Below are 13667 nucleotides of genomic sequence, written 5' to 3'. Positions count from 1 at the left end.
TAACAGCCATTAATTTGAAACATAAACTCTGTTATCTCCTGCAAGGCAGTTGCCTCAAGGGAGGCCACTGCAGAGTCTTCAGGCTGAAAGATACTAGCTTCCTTAGTCAGAGAGGAATAGATGCTTCTACTGACAAAGTAAGCAGAGTTTCGAGGTACATTCTACAGCTACGTCAGATTCTACATGTTCCTATCCCTATTTTCAGGGTCCATTACTTCGAAATCAATACTGTCACTTCAACATAAGAGATCCTGAAAGGTTCTGAATTCAATTTACTGCTTCAGGTTACCACCATACTGACTATGTTGCATAGGTTTCAATATACAGTGTTTTTCTTGTCACTACTTTTTCCCTAGTTTTGGGTTTGATATCCTTGTTACACCAAGAGTTCTTTGAAAGACTGCTTTTAAATTTCTAAATGCATATATATTTTTAAAAACTATTCTACTCTTGTTAATGTCTACTTTTGTTGCACCTATGTGAGACAGTATGTTATGTGTGGTTTCTTCTTTCTTGAAAGTATAAAGATTTTATATGTGTTCTAACACACGGACAGTGAGTATAACTATTTCCTGTGTTTGAAAAACGACTGTATTCTCTACTTTTACATCTGGTTAATATGTTAATTTTGTTTATCAAATTCCCTCTAGCCTTTCACATTTTGTATTGACTTCATTTGTCAATTTCTGACAAAGGTACATTAAGGTTTATACTTTTGAATCTATAAAAACAAAACAGAGGGGAGACAAATACCTGTAGTGGCTCCCATCATGTGCAGAGAAAAAACCTAAGTCTTTACAGCGGCTGCAAAGCCCCCGCTGCCTCATCACGTCTCTAGCCTCTTTTCCTATTTTTCTTCTCCTCCTCCCTCACTTTTAGCTCCATTCCAGCCAGAAGCCTCTTTGCTGTTCCCCCAACATGACCTTTGCTCTGAGTGTTCCCTCTGCCTGGAATGCTCTTCCCCAGGATCCACCCAGCTAACTCCCTCACCGCCTTCAAATCTTTGCTCAAATCTCACCACTTCGATGAGAGCTACCCTCTCACCTTATTTAATATACAACTGTTCCCACCCCAATTGGCAGTTTCAATCCCCCTTACCCTACTCTATTTTTTCTCTTTTACATAGCATTGATATCACCTTTTAACATATAATGTAACTTACTTATTTTGCTTATTCTTTATTGTCTATCTTCCCTACTTGAAAGTAAACTGTGAGAGACAGATGTTTGCCTGTTTTGTCAGCTAGTTTATTCCAAAACCCTAGAACTGTGCCTGGCACATGGTAAAGACTTTGTAAACATCTGATAAATGAACGCCCTATCCTTAGATGGAGGCTTTCATTTTCGTCATTCTTTCTGAGAACATTCATTGCATTGCAAGACCTTTCTCAACTCTCTACTGGGAAAAATAAAGAAGATTGCATTTGTGTTCCAGTAGGTCATTAGCAATGGGTCTTGTTATGAGATCAGATCACAGTACAACTATTTGCCAGTTATTTAATTTAAAAGTGTAGTAATTTAGTTAATATAAATGTATGTTACTGTTACCCAAAAGACTACCCATGGCCAGCATTTCTTAACTCTTTTTGGCTTACCGTTCTCATTAAGAATCCCCAGGAAAAATGTACATATATATTTTTTTCTTCAATTTCAGAGAGTCTAAGAAACCCCTGACACTTCCTCATGAATCTCTAGGCATTCACAGACCTCTGTAAAAGGCTGCAAGCACACATACACTCCCAGAGACATGTACGAACACTTTGGATATAATTTACATGGACTCTCTGATTTCAATCTTTTTTTCCAGTACATTTTATTTTAACTTTTCCCTACATCTTACCAAGTTGGGTTTTGTTTTGTTTTTCTGTTTATTGAAATAACTTTAGAGTGTTTCAGTTTCACAAAAAGCTTGCAAGTACAGGACAACCACATGAAAATCCTCCTGGAAAGATATCATGTGTAAATTTCCACTTCAAAGCGAATGAAATGCAAAATGAAGATGTGGAAATAATTTCTTGGCCCATAAATATTTAATAAGCTTTTGGGTTGATGGGTGTCAAGTGGCAAACTTATAATGTACTGTGTTTAGAAATAAAATACACAGTCTCATTAAGTTCTTTGTGTGACAAACCATTCAATCTACCAATTATACTCCTTATACACAGAATAATTTATGCCTTATTAGTTAGTATATTCTTAATTATAATTATAAAAGGCAGTTCTGGTTGTGGTCTCTGAGCAATTTTTACTACAAAAAGTTTAAAAGTCTATAGAGGAAATGGCATAGGCAGGCTCTGTTTGCAAAACCACAGACAAGTGGTTTTGCAATACCTGAAGTATATGAGGCTCTCCTGTGCCACTTTACAATTATGTGTTGTAGATTCCCTGACTCAAACACAGTCCTATTGAACCAGAATCTCCCAGGTGGTGCCCAAGCATGTACTTTTGAAAAACTTCCAGATGACTTTTTCAAGACAGGTTGAGAAGCCCTGCACAGGCCATGAGATGTTTTTGTTTGTTTTTTTATTTAGTTTTTATTTTGGGGTAATATCTGATTTATAGAAAAGTTGCTAAAATCGAACAGTGTTCCCATATACTTTCATCCAGCTTCTCCTAATCTTAATATTTTACAAACCCATGGATCATTTGTCAAAACTAAGAAATTAACATTAATACATTACCTTTATTTAAGCTACAGACTTCATTTGGATTTCACCAGTTTTTCCACTAATGTTCTTTCTCTGTCCCAGGATCCAAGGGACCACATTGCATTTAAGCATCATGTCTCTTAGTCTCCTCTATCTGTGAAAGTTTCTTAGTCTTTCTTGTTTTTCATGACCTTGACACTTTTGAAGAGTACTGGTCAGATATTTTGTAGAACATCCCTGAATTTTAGTTTATCTGTTGTTTTCTCATGATTTGGGGGAAGAATACCCCAGAGGTGATGCGTCCCGCTCATCCCCTCATAAGGGGGAACATGATGTTAAAATCACTAATCACTGGTGTGGTGATCGCGTGGTTAAGGTGCTGTCTGCTAGTTTTCTCCACTGTACAGGGACAAGTTTTCCCTTTTTTTCTAACAACATTCATTAGAGGAGTGGCACTAAGTCTAGCTTACACTAAAGGAGAAGAGAATTAAGCTCTACCCACCCCCCCCCCCAGAGAGGGGAGTGGTATCTACATAAATTATTTGGAATTCTTCCGTAAGAAAGATTTGCCTCTTCTCCCCCATTTATTTATTTATTCAACCATTTATTTATGTTAGTATAAAAGTAGGATTTTTTTAAAAATTATTTGGATTATAATTCAATTCTCTCTCTCTCTCTTTTTTTTTTGCTCAAATTGTTTCACCTTTTAGCATTTCAAGCTCTTTCAAGTTGGTTCCTATGTCCTTTTGACATGCTCCATCTTTTTTTTTTTAAATGCATTTCCTCTCAATCTGGCACTACGAGTGCTCCAGGCTCATCTTTGATTTTCTGTGACCCAGGACTAGAGTCAGATATTTCTCCAAGGAGCTTTGGTTCCTGATGTTGGAAAATGACTTCTGGAAACCAAGTCCAGGTGCTGGTGTGCTTGTTGCTACTGAGATTTCACTGCTTCTTGGCCCTCTCAAAGGACAGAGCTAGGAAATATATACATGTGTACTAACCCATGTACACACACATATCAATAATTGTTTTGTATCCATCTATCTGTTCAAATATTAAATTAAACATGTGTTTGTACTGATGTTTCCAGCTCTAATCTACCACCAGGTTTATTTCAGCCTTCCCCACTTGCTTATTTGTAACTTCTGTCCCTTGCAGTGAGAAACCTGACTCTCATTATCTGCAATTTATTTACATATTTGTTTATTGCTTGTATACTTGTAAAGCAGTTTCACAATTGCCAATGCATAACCCTGTAAGAAATGAATTTACCAACAAGAGTACAGAGTTTATGTATAGTTCTTTTCATTTTTAGCTTTATAGCATCTAGTAAAAACACTATTTCCAAAGTTACTTAGGTCAGCTCTTTTTTACTCCATCAGTTTGTTTGTAAATAATAATTTTGCCTTGTTACACAAGTAACATATTCTCGTTGTAGAGATAAGAGTAAGCAAAAAAAAAAAATACAACTCATCCCAATACTATGACTTAGCAATAACAAGATAACCACAGCTTACATTTTGGTGGACTGTGTATATGTGTGTTATTTTTACTAACATTGAGATTATTCTTTATATTCTTTTGTATGATTTTTTTAATCTAATATTATGGATCCTTAAGGAACTATAAGTTTATAGACAGAAGCATCTGCCATTAAGATTCATGTTATAAAGGCCACTCTGGTGGCATGGAGAGAATACAGTGGAGGTGAAGGGAAGGAAGGAGATATTGAAATCAGAAACAGTAGTTAGGCAGATAGAATTACCTAGACCGAGAGATGATATGTGACATATTTAGAGTAACAGTGGGAATAGCTGGATTTGAGAGGCATTCAGGATAGAATTGCCAGGATTTTAGCAAATGATTGGATACTGGAGTGAGGCAGAAAGAAGAGTAGAAGACATCTGACATTTTAAGATGGAATGGACCCATAAGCAGTGATGACATTTACCAATGTCCATGAAGAACACAAAGAAAAGATGGGTTTTACAGAGAAGGTGATAGTTTTATTTTTATATGTATTGTTTGAGATGCTTCAGGTCTTCCAGCTGGAGCAGGTCAAAGATTAGTTGGAAGTTTGTTTCTGTGCTCAGATAAGAGGATCAAGCTGGAGGTAGACTTTGTAGAGAAAATACTGGAGTTCACACCAAGAGATTGGGTGAAATCAGCCAGGGTGATGTGGAAAGCTGAAGAAAAGAACAACAAACAGAGTTGGAAATTTAGGTAACATTTAATATTTGGTCAAAGGAAGAGGAATCAGCAAAGGAAAGAGAAGAAAGGGAAAAGTGGTCCAAGAGCTAAGAAGAGAACCAAAGGTGAGTTGTATCTAGAAAGTAAGAAGTGTGCAGAGTTCAGAGAAGAGTGTTCAACTGTGCCAGTGTTGCAGTCACAAAGATGAGGAGGTTTCCAAGGACTGAAGGAGGCAAGGACATTGAAGTAACATGTGTCAACTCTCCTTCCAAGAATGTGAAGGTGAGAAAAAGCAGAATCACAGAGTGGTCTCTTGAGGAGAATTTAGAGTAGATGAGAGGCATTGTTTCCTTTCTTTCTCTCCTTATTAGAACTGGGGACACTGACAGGGCAAAGGTTGGAGGTGAGGAGGCGCTCCAAAGTCTGACGGCCAAGTGGGTCTCCTGTCCTTTAAGTTACCCTTATAGCCCAAAGGCCTAGTGAGGAGTTACTACCAAATGTGAAGAAAGTAGAAATTCTTAGTGTGGGTTATGTGAGGGCAGGGCTGACAAAAAATACTGTTGAGTCTTCACTGTTTATACACACACAAGGAGAAGGCCAAAAGAAATAATAAAAAAGATTACTTGTTTAAAATGGTGTTTGGGAGAGTTATTGTATAACACAGTTAAAGCTACAGTTAGAAATTCTGGGATTCCTTGAAGAAAACCATAATAACACAATTTTGTGCTTTTCACCCATGATGTGGTTTTAAAACTCAGTCAATCTACAATGCTCAAGTGGTTCAAGAACAATAATACAATGTGTTTCCTGAGGGTTTCAGATATGTAATGACCTTGAGCATGAGTGGAACTCCAGTGAGCCACTATAATACTGTGAGAAACATCTAAGCCTCAAAAGAAAAATCTACATTTCATTGCTTGTGTGGGAGTAAATGTTTTAGATTTGTCTAAACAAACAATTTCAACTTATTTATTTACGCTACATTTTATAGAAGAATCCACTGAAAACATCAACAGCCCTGAACTGAAATATGGGCTGCTTATTTATTGAATGGCTCTTTTTAAAGATAATAATCGTGAGTCACAGAAGTTAACTGTTCCCTTTTGTAACACAATGTGGAATTTCTTTTTATGTGAACAAAGATACAATTATTTGCAAGTAAAATAAAAAGAATTTCTTTTTAATTTTTGAAATTAAGAACACAGATTTATATCAAACTTTGACTGAATACAGACAGAAATTCTACTCTATGCTCTGCACTTGCTATACCACTCTACTCTACTCTAGACTTATTACAATGTAAGTATATTCTGAAGAAGAGCCTTCATGGTGAGGAGTGAGAAATAGAGCCAACCCCAGTTCTGTTGCCAAATGGCAAGTCACTTGCTATCTCTGGATTTTGATCAGAGCACATTTTGCCAATTCTCTGATTCCAGGTTCCTATATGAAACATGTAATTCCATTCTCACCTCTGGAAATCGGAGAGGTAAAATCTTCTGATGAGGTGACTAAGGCAAAAAGAAACTCATTGACTTACTGAAGACAACGAACAAAGACATCAAAAGAACCAGAAGTAAGATAGAAAGTCTCAGTTCACACCAGCATAGTACAGTGGCTAACAGCAAAGGCTGGGGATTGGGACTGCCTGAACTGGAGCCCTAGGTAAGTCATTTAACCTCAATATCCCCATCCTAAAAATGGGCTAAAAATAGACCTAGTGCTTGGGGTTGTTGTGAGAGTTGAAGAGTTAGAATAAGAAAAATGCTTAAAACAGTACCTACTGCATGTAAAAGACTCAAGATATGTTAGTTATTCATATTATTTGCACTACCTTCCTCATATTTAGCCTTCAAGGGCTTGAATTTCTTAGTCAAACACAATGTAAATTAAACTACTCCTCAAAAAGTCACTCAACCAGGGCCAGACCCATGTATTAAGTGGCCTGAAGATTATACAATTTGGGATGCCATTTTTAAGATTATACAATCTGGGAGAATTATGAATGCAGCAGAGGCCCCTGTCAGAACCCAGGCATTTGAGGAGCTTGAAGTGTAAGCATCATCAGCATCCTTTTCTATCCATCCTCCTCTGCTCTCCACCATCACATTATAGAATACAGCATGCTGCTTTGACTTGGAAACTCTCTTGTTGTAAAACAGAACAAATGTAAGAATTCTACAAATCAGCCACAGCCTAGTCCTGACTCCACTGAGAGGTTCTTGGATCCCCTACAACTCACAGCTGGGAGACTCACAGAATGTCTGAAGTTGGAAGAGACCAACTGGATGTTTTATTACAAAAGCATGCTTTACGTGCAGGTCCAGAGGCCAGTTCTGTAACTGCTGGGTCCTGACATCCAAGAGGAGCAGATGAGGATGGTGAGGCTGCCAAAGAGCAGGGCCCCAAGCAGCTGCACGTGGTGTGTGTTGAGAGCCAGCTTTCTCAGACAATGCTCGAGATGGCTCAAGTTACCCAATGCCTGAGTGAAGTTAGCTGTTATTTATTCTAAAAGAATAGAGCTGGGGAGGGAAAAGAAGAGGATGAGGGTAAAAGAGAAAGAAAGCAAAAGAGGTTTCCTGCTTGTCCTCGCAAAAGGCAGTGAGACATTTTCCTTAATGGCTTCACTCTGACAGGACAATCCTCCCTTGAACATTTCACTATAAGGCAGTGAAGGGAGAGCCGGGCAGTGGGAGAGCAGGAGCATTTGAAGGCAAACAACTAGGGAGAGAGTTTTCTTTTCTTTCTTTTTTTTTTTTTTTTTAATTTTCCTAGCAAACCATCCAAAACCCCTGCAGTTATCATTATTTATCTATAGTAAACAAGCTTAATCATGAATATACTAATAGAATTTCCTCTCCCTTGCAGGGGTCCAGGCAGGGGTAGTATTATGGAAGAAGAAAAAGAGGAATATTGGAATTATCTTTATAGCTCATCTGTAAAACTCCTTCCCTTTTGAAGAAGGCAGTACAGCTCAGTGATTAACATGGCCTGGCTCCATTTCTTTTCAGCTGCATCCTGGATAATAGGTAAACCTTTCTTAACCTTAGTTTCCTTGAATGTGAAATGGAGAGGAACATGGTGCCTATCTCATGGGAGTGCTGGGGAGGCTGAATGAGACAAGACAAAACAAACTCCTAACGAGGCACCTATTAAGTGCTCTAAAAGTGCAGCTATGATTATTTGACTATTAGGCGTGACTCGATATTTTCTTAATCCAACGTACCAATCACTTCACTGGTCAAAGGAAATATGATCTGAAGCTTTCTTGAAAGTAACAATTACTAAACCCTTCTTTCTTTTTCTTGATTGTTAACTTGTTGTTTCCCAAAGTATAGCTTTGTTCTTTTAACTTTTAAAATGTGAAAAATCACCAACCGAAGACCTCTAAGTTGAACATTTCCACAGAACTCTGGCTGTGGCTGAAACTGCTTTAAGAAATAATGCTCTCAATGAGAACACAATGTTTGGAAGCTAGTCATTAACATCTTATTAAAGCAGTACTGTATGTTCAAGTTTCAGCCTTGAAACATATGTTCCAAACACAATGTTTGGAAACTTGTCATTAACATCTCATTAAAGTAGTACTATATGTTCAAGTTTCAGCCTTCCTGAAATCTATTCTTGGGAGGATACCCGGATCCTCGGTTCTGTTGCAGAAGTAGAGAGTGAGGTCCTTGGCCCTGAGGAGTTTATCATTTACAGAGCAACTGGCTGTAGACAGAATCACATAAATAAATGTAACAGAAGCACATAAGCAAATATTTATACATAGCTGAGCACAGCTGCTTAGGTTTACACAGGTGCAAAATAATATATCGGGAAAATATTTTTTAATGGTTATTACAGTACTTGGCAACTAGAATACAGAGCAATGTAAGTTTTGCAATTGCACAGAACTACATACACATGGTCTTCATGGTTGCTAAAAAGTATGTGGAGCCTAAGGAAGCTCAGAGATTAGTGAAGAAGAAAGAAATTCCAAATTCAGGGAAGAGCAGGTACAATGAATTGGAAACGAGTGGGGCTGAATTGTTGCTGTTTTTATTGTTGTTGTTGACAGTTATTCATGAGTGATACTTGAGCACTTCCACCGTGCCAGGAATAAGGCTTTAAATCAATCTCACAACAATCCAAAGAGGTTGTGTCCTTGTTACTCACATTTCACAGATGAGGAAACTGAGGCTCAGGGAAATTCAGTGCCTTGACCAAAATGTGTGTTTCCGTGACCAAAATGTGTGTTTTAAGTGTCAGCAAGTGCCGATACTGGCATTTGAACCTGGATCTGTCTGATTTTAAACCTGCCCTCTTAAGCTATTACTCCACTTCCTTGCTGTCATGAACTGAAAAGAGTGGTAAAAGGAATCAGTGCAATAAAAGACTGTTAACTAAGCCCCTTAAAGCCCCAAATGAAGATCATGACAGGACAAGACTGTGTAGAAGAAAGAGGTGGTCGTGGGAAGAGGAGCCTTGGATGAGGAGAAGCTAGCAAGAGGGGCGCCAATGGCACACATCTATCTACCATCCAAAGCATTACTGACAAACTCTTCCTTTATTACTAAGCAAATTGTTTTTACCTGAAAACTTTAACTCCCTAACAAACATTGCAGCATCACAATACCACACAGTAAAAAGCAGGTCATCCCAAACATGCATATAGATAACCAGAGAAAGAGAGAACTGGTTATCCACTTGGTGACCTGGCCAATTGGTAAACGAACTGGAAAAATATCTGCTGCCTTAATAACTACTCCACGAAGTAACCTTCTCTCAATGAGTTCTTTGTACAGCATTCTCTGTTAACCTATCCATTAGGGTAAGAGTGAATCTCTCAGGAAGGATGCACCTGGACTTGGGTCCAGTCTCAAACACCTATTGGCTTTGTGACCCTAGACAAGCTTTGTAAGAGCTCTAGGCATCATCTCTAACATATGCCTAGTAGATCTATCCTAGGTTTATGGAGAGGATTAACTGAGATGATACACGTGAAACAGTACAATGCTTAGCCCATAGTAAGTGCTCAAACATCTTAGCTGTTGTTATTAAAGATGTTATAAGACAGGTAAAGCGCTTTATAAGCTCTTCAAGGCAGTTAGAGGCATCCTTTCTCTTTGCTACTTAATTAGCAATGATATTTTTCTGTTGGGGATACAAAAATCTGCCATTTAGTGCCTCTGTATCAGGCAAGCACATTTCTGCTGTGGGTAGTACCACTGATTGATGTGGGATAGAGATCTAATTAAGCACAATACATTGGAACTCCATGAGTCAAATCCTAGAGCTGCAGTGGTCCGGGGGCGTGGAGGGTGGCACCACTGCTAATTGAACATTTCCTCTGGGGCTTTTTGTTTCCCTCTGGCTTCCTGTGAAGCTGCTCACTGGGTTCAAGCGCAGCCAGGGTTTGCAGTGCAGTTAAATGACGCCCCAGTTGCACAGTTGCACAAGGCTTTGTTTGGGTATTGCTCAGTCAAAATGATGTAGGAGCTGGGTGGTTGGCGGGGGGGGGGGTGCGATCTACTGCAACTGTTCCTCATTACCCAGATAAGCTTGAGAAGTCTCCCAATTAACCTTCATGTGTAATAAAGCCAATCAGTACCGAAAACAAGAATTTCTCATTTACTGAAATGATATTTGGCTTGTGATAGCTGTCTGGGAATGTTGAACCAGGTAGAAAACATGGAGAAAATCACCCTCTGTCCCGCAAATTTAAGCTTGGTGATTATATATATATATATAAAAAAAAAAGACCAAGAATTTCATTTGGTAGCCTAAGCTGTTTTTGTCCTGATTTCAAGGTAAGAATAGAAATATATATTAGTCTTCTGCTGTAAAATAATATACTAAAACATACCTGCAACTTAAAACCTGATATAAATGTATGAGGCATATCAATGTTTTCCTAAGTTCTTGTGGCTTAAAAATCTAAAGAGCAGAAATTAATTTGGAAACATATTTTCCTTACAGATATGTTTCATCTTTTCAGAGAAAGAAAAGAGAGTAAAGAAAATGCAGCATTTATGTAAATAACAGAAGGACACGTCACTATAAAAATTAATATGGCCAGTCAAATGATACTATTTTTTGAGATCTTGCTGTGTCCACATTACTGTGCTATACTGGAGGGTCAATATAATATTAAGGGTGAGAAGAATAAACCTCACTAATTTTGTGTCTAATAGGCCCTTAAATATTTATTGAAATGAATTCAATTTAACTTCATTGAATTGATTTATACTGACTTGAATTAGGACAATTATAACACACTGTCACTATACTTAAATCTCTAATCTAGCTAAGGAATTAAATATAAATGCATGAAATTTTAAATAATACAAATAATGAATAACAATACATGACTATAATTTTTTAAAATAATGGCTATTCTCCAGACAGTAGTTGTTTATCTCTGTCCACCTCCTCTCCCACCTAAACATGCGCCACCGACCTCATGGAAAACTCAATGGACGTGGGCATGGACCCTGAGGTCCCAGAGCTATCGTTTTGGTTGTCAACTAAAGGCTGACAAAGATTATCACTTTAAAGTAGATAATAATGAAAATGAGCACCAGTTATCTTTAAGAACAGTCAGTTTAGGGGCTGGTGCAAAGGATGAATTGCATACTGTTGAAGCAGAGGCAGTGAATTATGAAGGCAGTCCAGTGAAAGTAACACTGGCAACTTTGAAAATGTCTGTATAGCCAACAGTTTCCCGTGAGAGCTTTGAAATTACACCACCTGTGATCTTACAGTTGAAGTGTTGTTCAGGGCCTGTGCATCTTAGTGCACACACTTAGTAGCTGTGGAGGAAGATACAGATTCAGAAGATGAAGAGGAGGAGGATGCGAAACTCTTAAGTACATCTGGAAACCCTTTCCGCCCCTGTAAGTGATAGCAAGTTTCCACAGAAAAAAAAGTAAAACTTGCTGCTGATGAAGAAGAAGATGATGATGTTGATTTTGGTAATGAGGAAGCTAAAGAAAAAAGCTCCAGTAATGAAATCTATAGAAAATGCTCCAGCCAAAAATGCATAAAAATCAAACCAGAATGGAAAAAACTTGAAACCTTCAACACCGAGATCAAAGGTCAAGAATCCTTAAAAAAAATAGGAAAGAACTCCTAAAACACCAAAAGAACCTAGTTCTATAGAAGACATTAAAGCAAAAATGCAAACAAGTATAGAAAAAGATTGTTCTCTTCCCAAAGTGGAAGCCAAGTTCATCAGTTATGTGAAGAATTCTTTCCAGATGACTGACCAGGAGTCTATTCAAGATCTCTGCAGTGGAAGTGGAGGAAGTCTCTTTAAGAAAATAGTTTAAATGGTTTGTTAAAATTTTCCATCTTTTTCATTTCTGTAACAGTTGTCATCTGGCAGTCCTTTTTACAATGCAGAATGAGAACTTTCCCTACCATTTCTGATACATGTTGTCCAGGTTCCATTGCTAAGAATGTGTTGTCCAAAATGCCTGTTTAGTTTTTAAAGATGAAACTCCACCCTTTGCTTGGTTTTAAGTATGTATAGAATGTTATCATAGGGCATAGTAATAGTGGTGGTCAGACAAATGGAAATGGTGGGGAGACAAAAATATACATGTGAAATAAATTAAATATGTTAATAAAGTAAACAAATAAATAAGTATAATTAATAAATAATGGTAGACACACAAGAAGTTGCAAAAATGATACACAGAATCCCATGAATCCTTTACCCAGCTTCTATGGTGCCATTTTATTTGACTGTTGTATAATATCAAAATCAGGGAACTGACACTGGTACCATACTGATAACTAGACTACAGACTTTATTTGGTTTTCTCCAGTTTTTGCCTGCCACTCAACTGTATGTGTACATGTGTGTGTGCTTATAATAGCATGTAGTTCTATGCGATTTAATCTCCTGTATAGATTTGTGTAACCACCACCACAACCAGGACACAGAACTATTCCCTCACGCCAAAGGGACCCCTTCAGTTTACCACTTTGTAATCTCACCCACCCCCAATCACAATCACTAATCTGTTCTCCATTTCTACTGCTTTGCCATTCTAAGAATGTTATGTAAGTAGAATCATATAGTATGTAACCTTTTGAGATTGGATTTTTTCACTAAGCATAATGCCCCTGAGGTCCATCTAAGTTGTTCCATTTGTCAATAGTTTGTTCTTTTTTTATGGCTGAGTGGTATTCCATGATATGGACATACCAGTGTCTGTTTAACTATTCACCCATTAGAGGACATTTAGGTTGTTCCCAATTTAGGGCTATTACAATTAAAACTGCTATGAACATTCATGTATACATGTTTTTGTCAATCTAAGTTTCCATTTCTCTGGGATGAATGCCCGGGAGTACCAATATTGGGCTGTACGGTAGTTGCATTGTTAGCTTTGAAGAAACTGCCACACATTCCCACCAGCAGGTATATGAGAGATCCGGCTGCTCCACACACTCTCCAGTATTTAGTTTCCTACTATTTTTCATTTTACCCATTCTGGAAGGTGTGTAGTAATATCTCATTTTGGTTTTAAATTTACTTTTCCTCAACACACAACTACAATTTGAGATGTCACATGAGAGTTAATTGATTGCCAAATTGTATGGACAATTCTTCTCTTCTATTTTGGTGGTTTTCAGTATTGACTTTGTTAGAATCACCTGAGGAGATTTAAAACCAACTCCAAGCCCAAGCTATACCTCAGACCAATTAAATTTGAATCTCTCAGGGTAGACCCAGGCGTCATTACTTATTTGTTAAAATTATCCCAATAATTATAATATGCAACCAAGGTTGAGAACCAATGTTGAATCTAATTTCTACACAGACACCAGAAGTCTA

The 13667-nt window shown here is 37.7% G+C and overlaps 1 pseudogene; it reads left to right on the top strand.

Annotated features, from left to right (window-relative positions):
* Nucleotides 1–11282: 11282 nt before the first annotated feature.
* Nucleotides 11283–12137, top strand: LOC132593372 (nucleophosmin-like; annotated as a pseudogene).
* Nucleotides 12138–13667: the final 1530 nt, after the last annotated feature.

This window comes from Globicephala melas, chromosome 14 (assembly GCF_963455315.2).
Source record: "Globicephala melas chromosome 14, mGloMel1.2, whole genome shotgun sequence".
NCBI lineage: Eukaryota > Metazoa > Chordata > Mammalia > Artiodactyla > Delphinidae > Globicephala > Globicephala melas.
The sequence above is the reverse complement of the archived record's forward strand: the minus strand, read 5'-3'. Positions and strand labels throughout refer to the sequence as shown.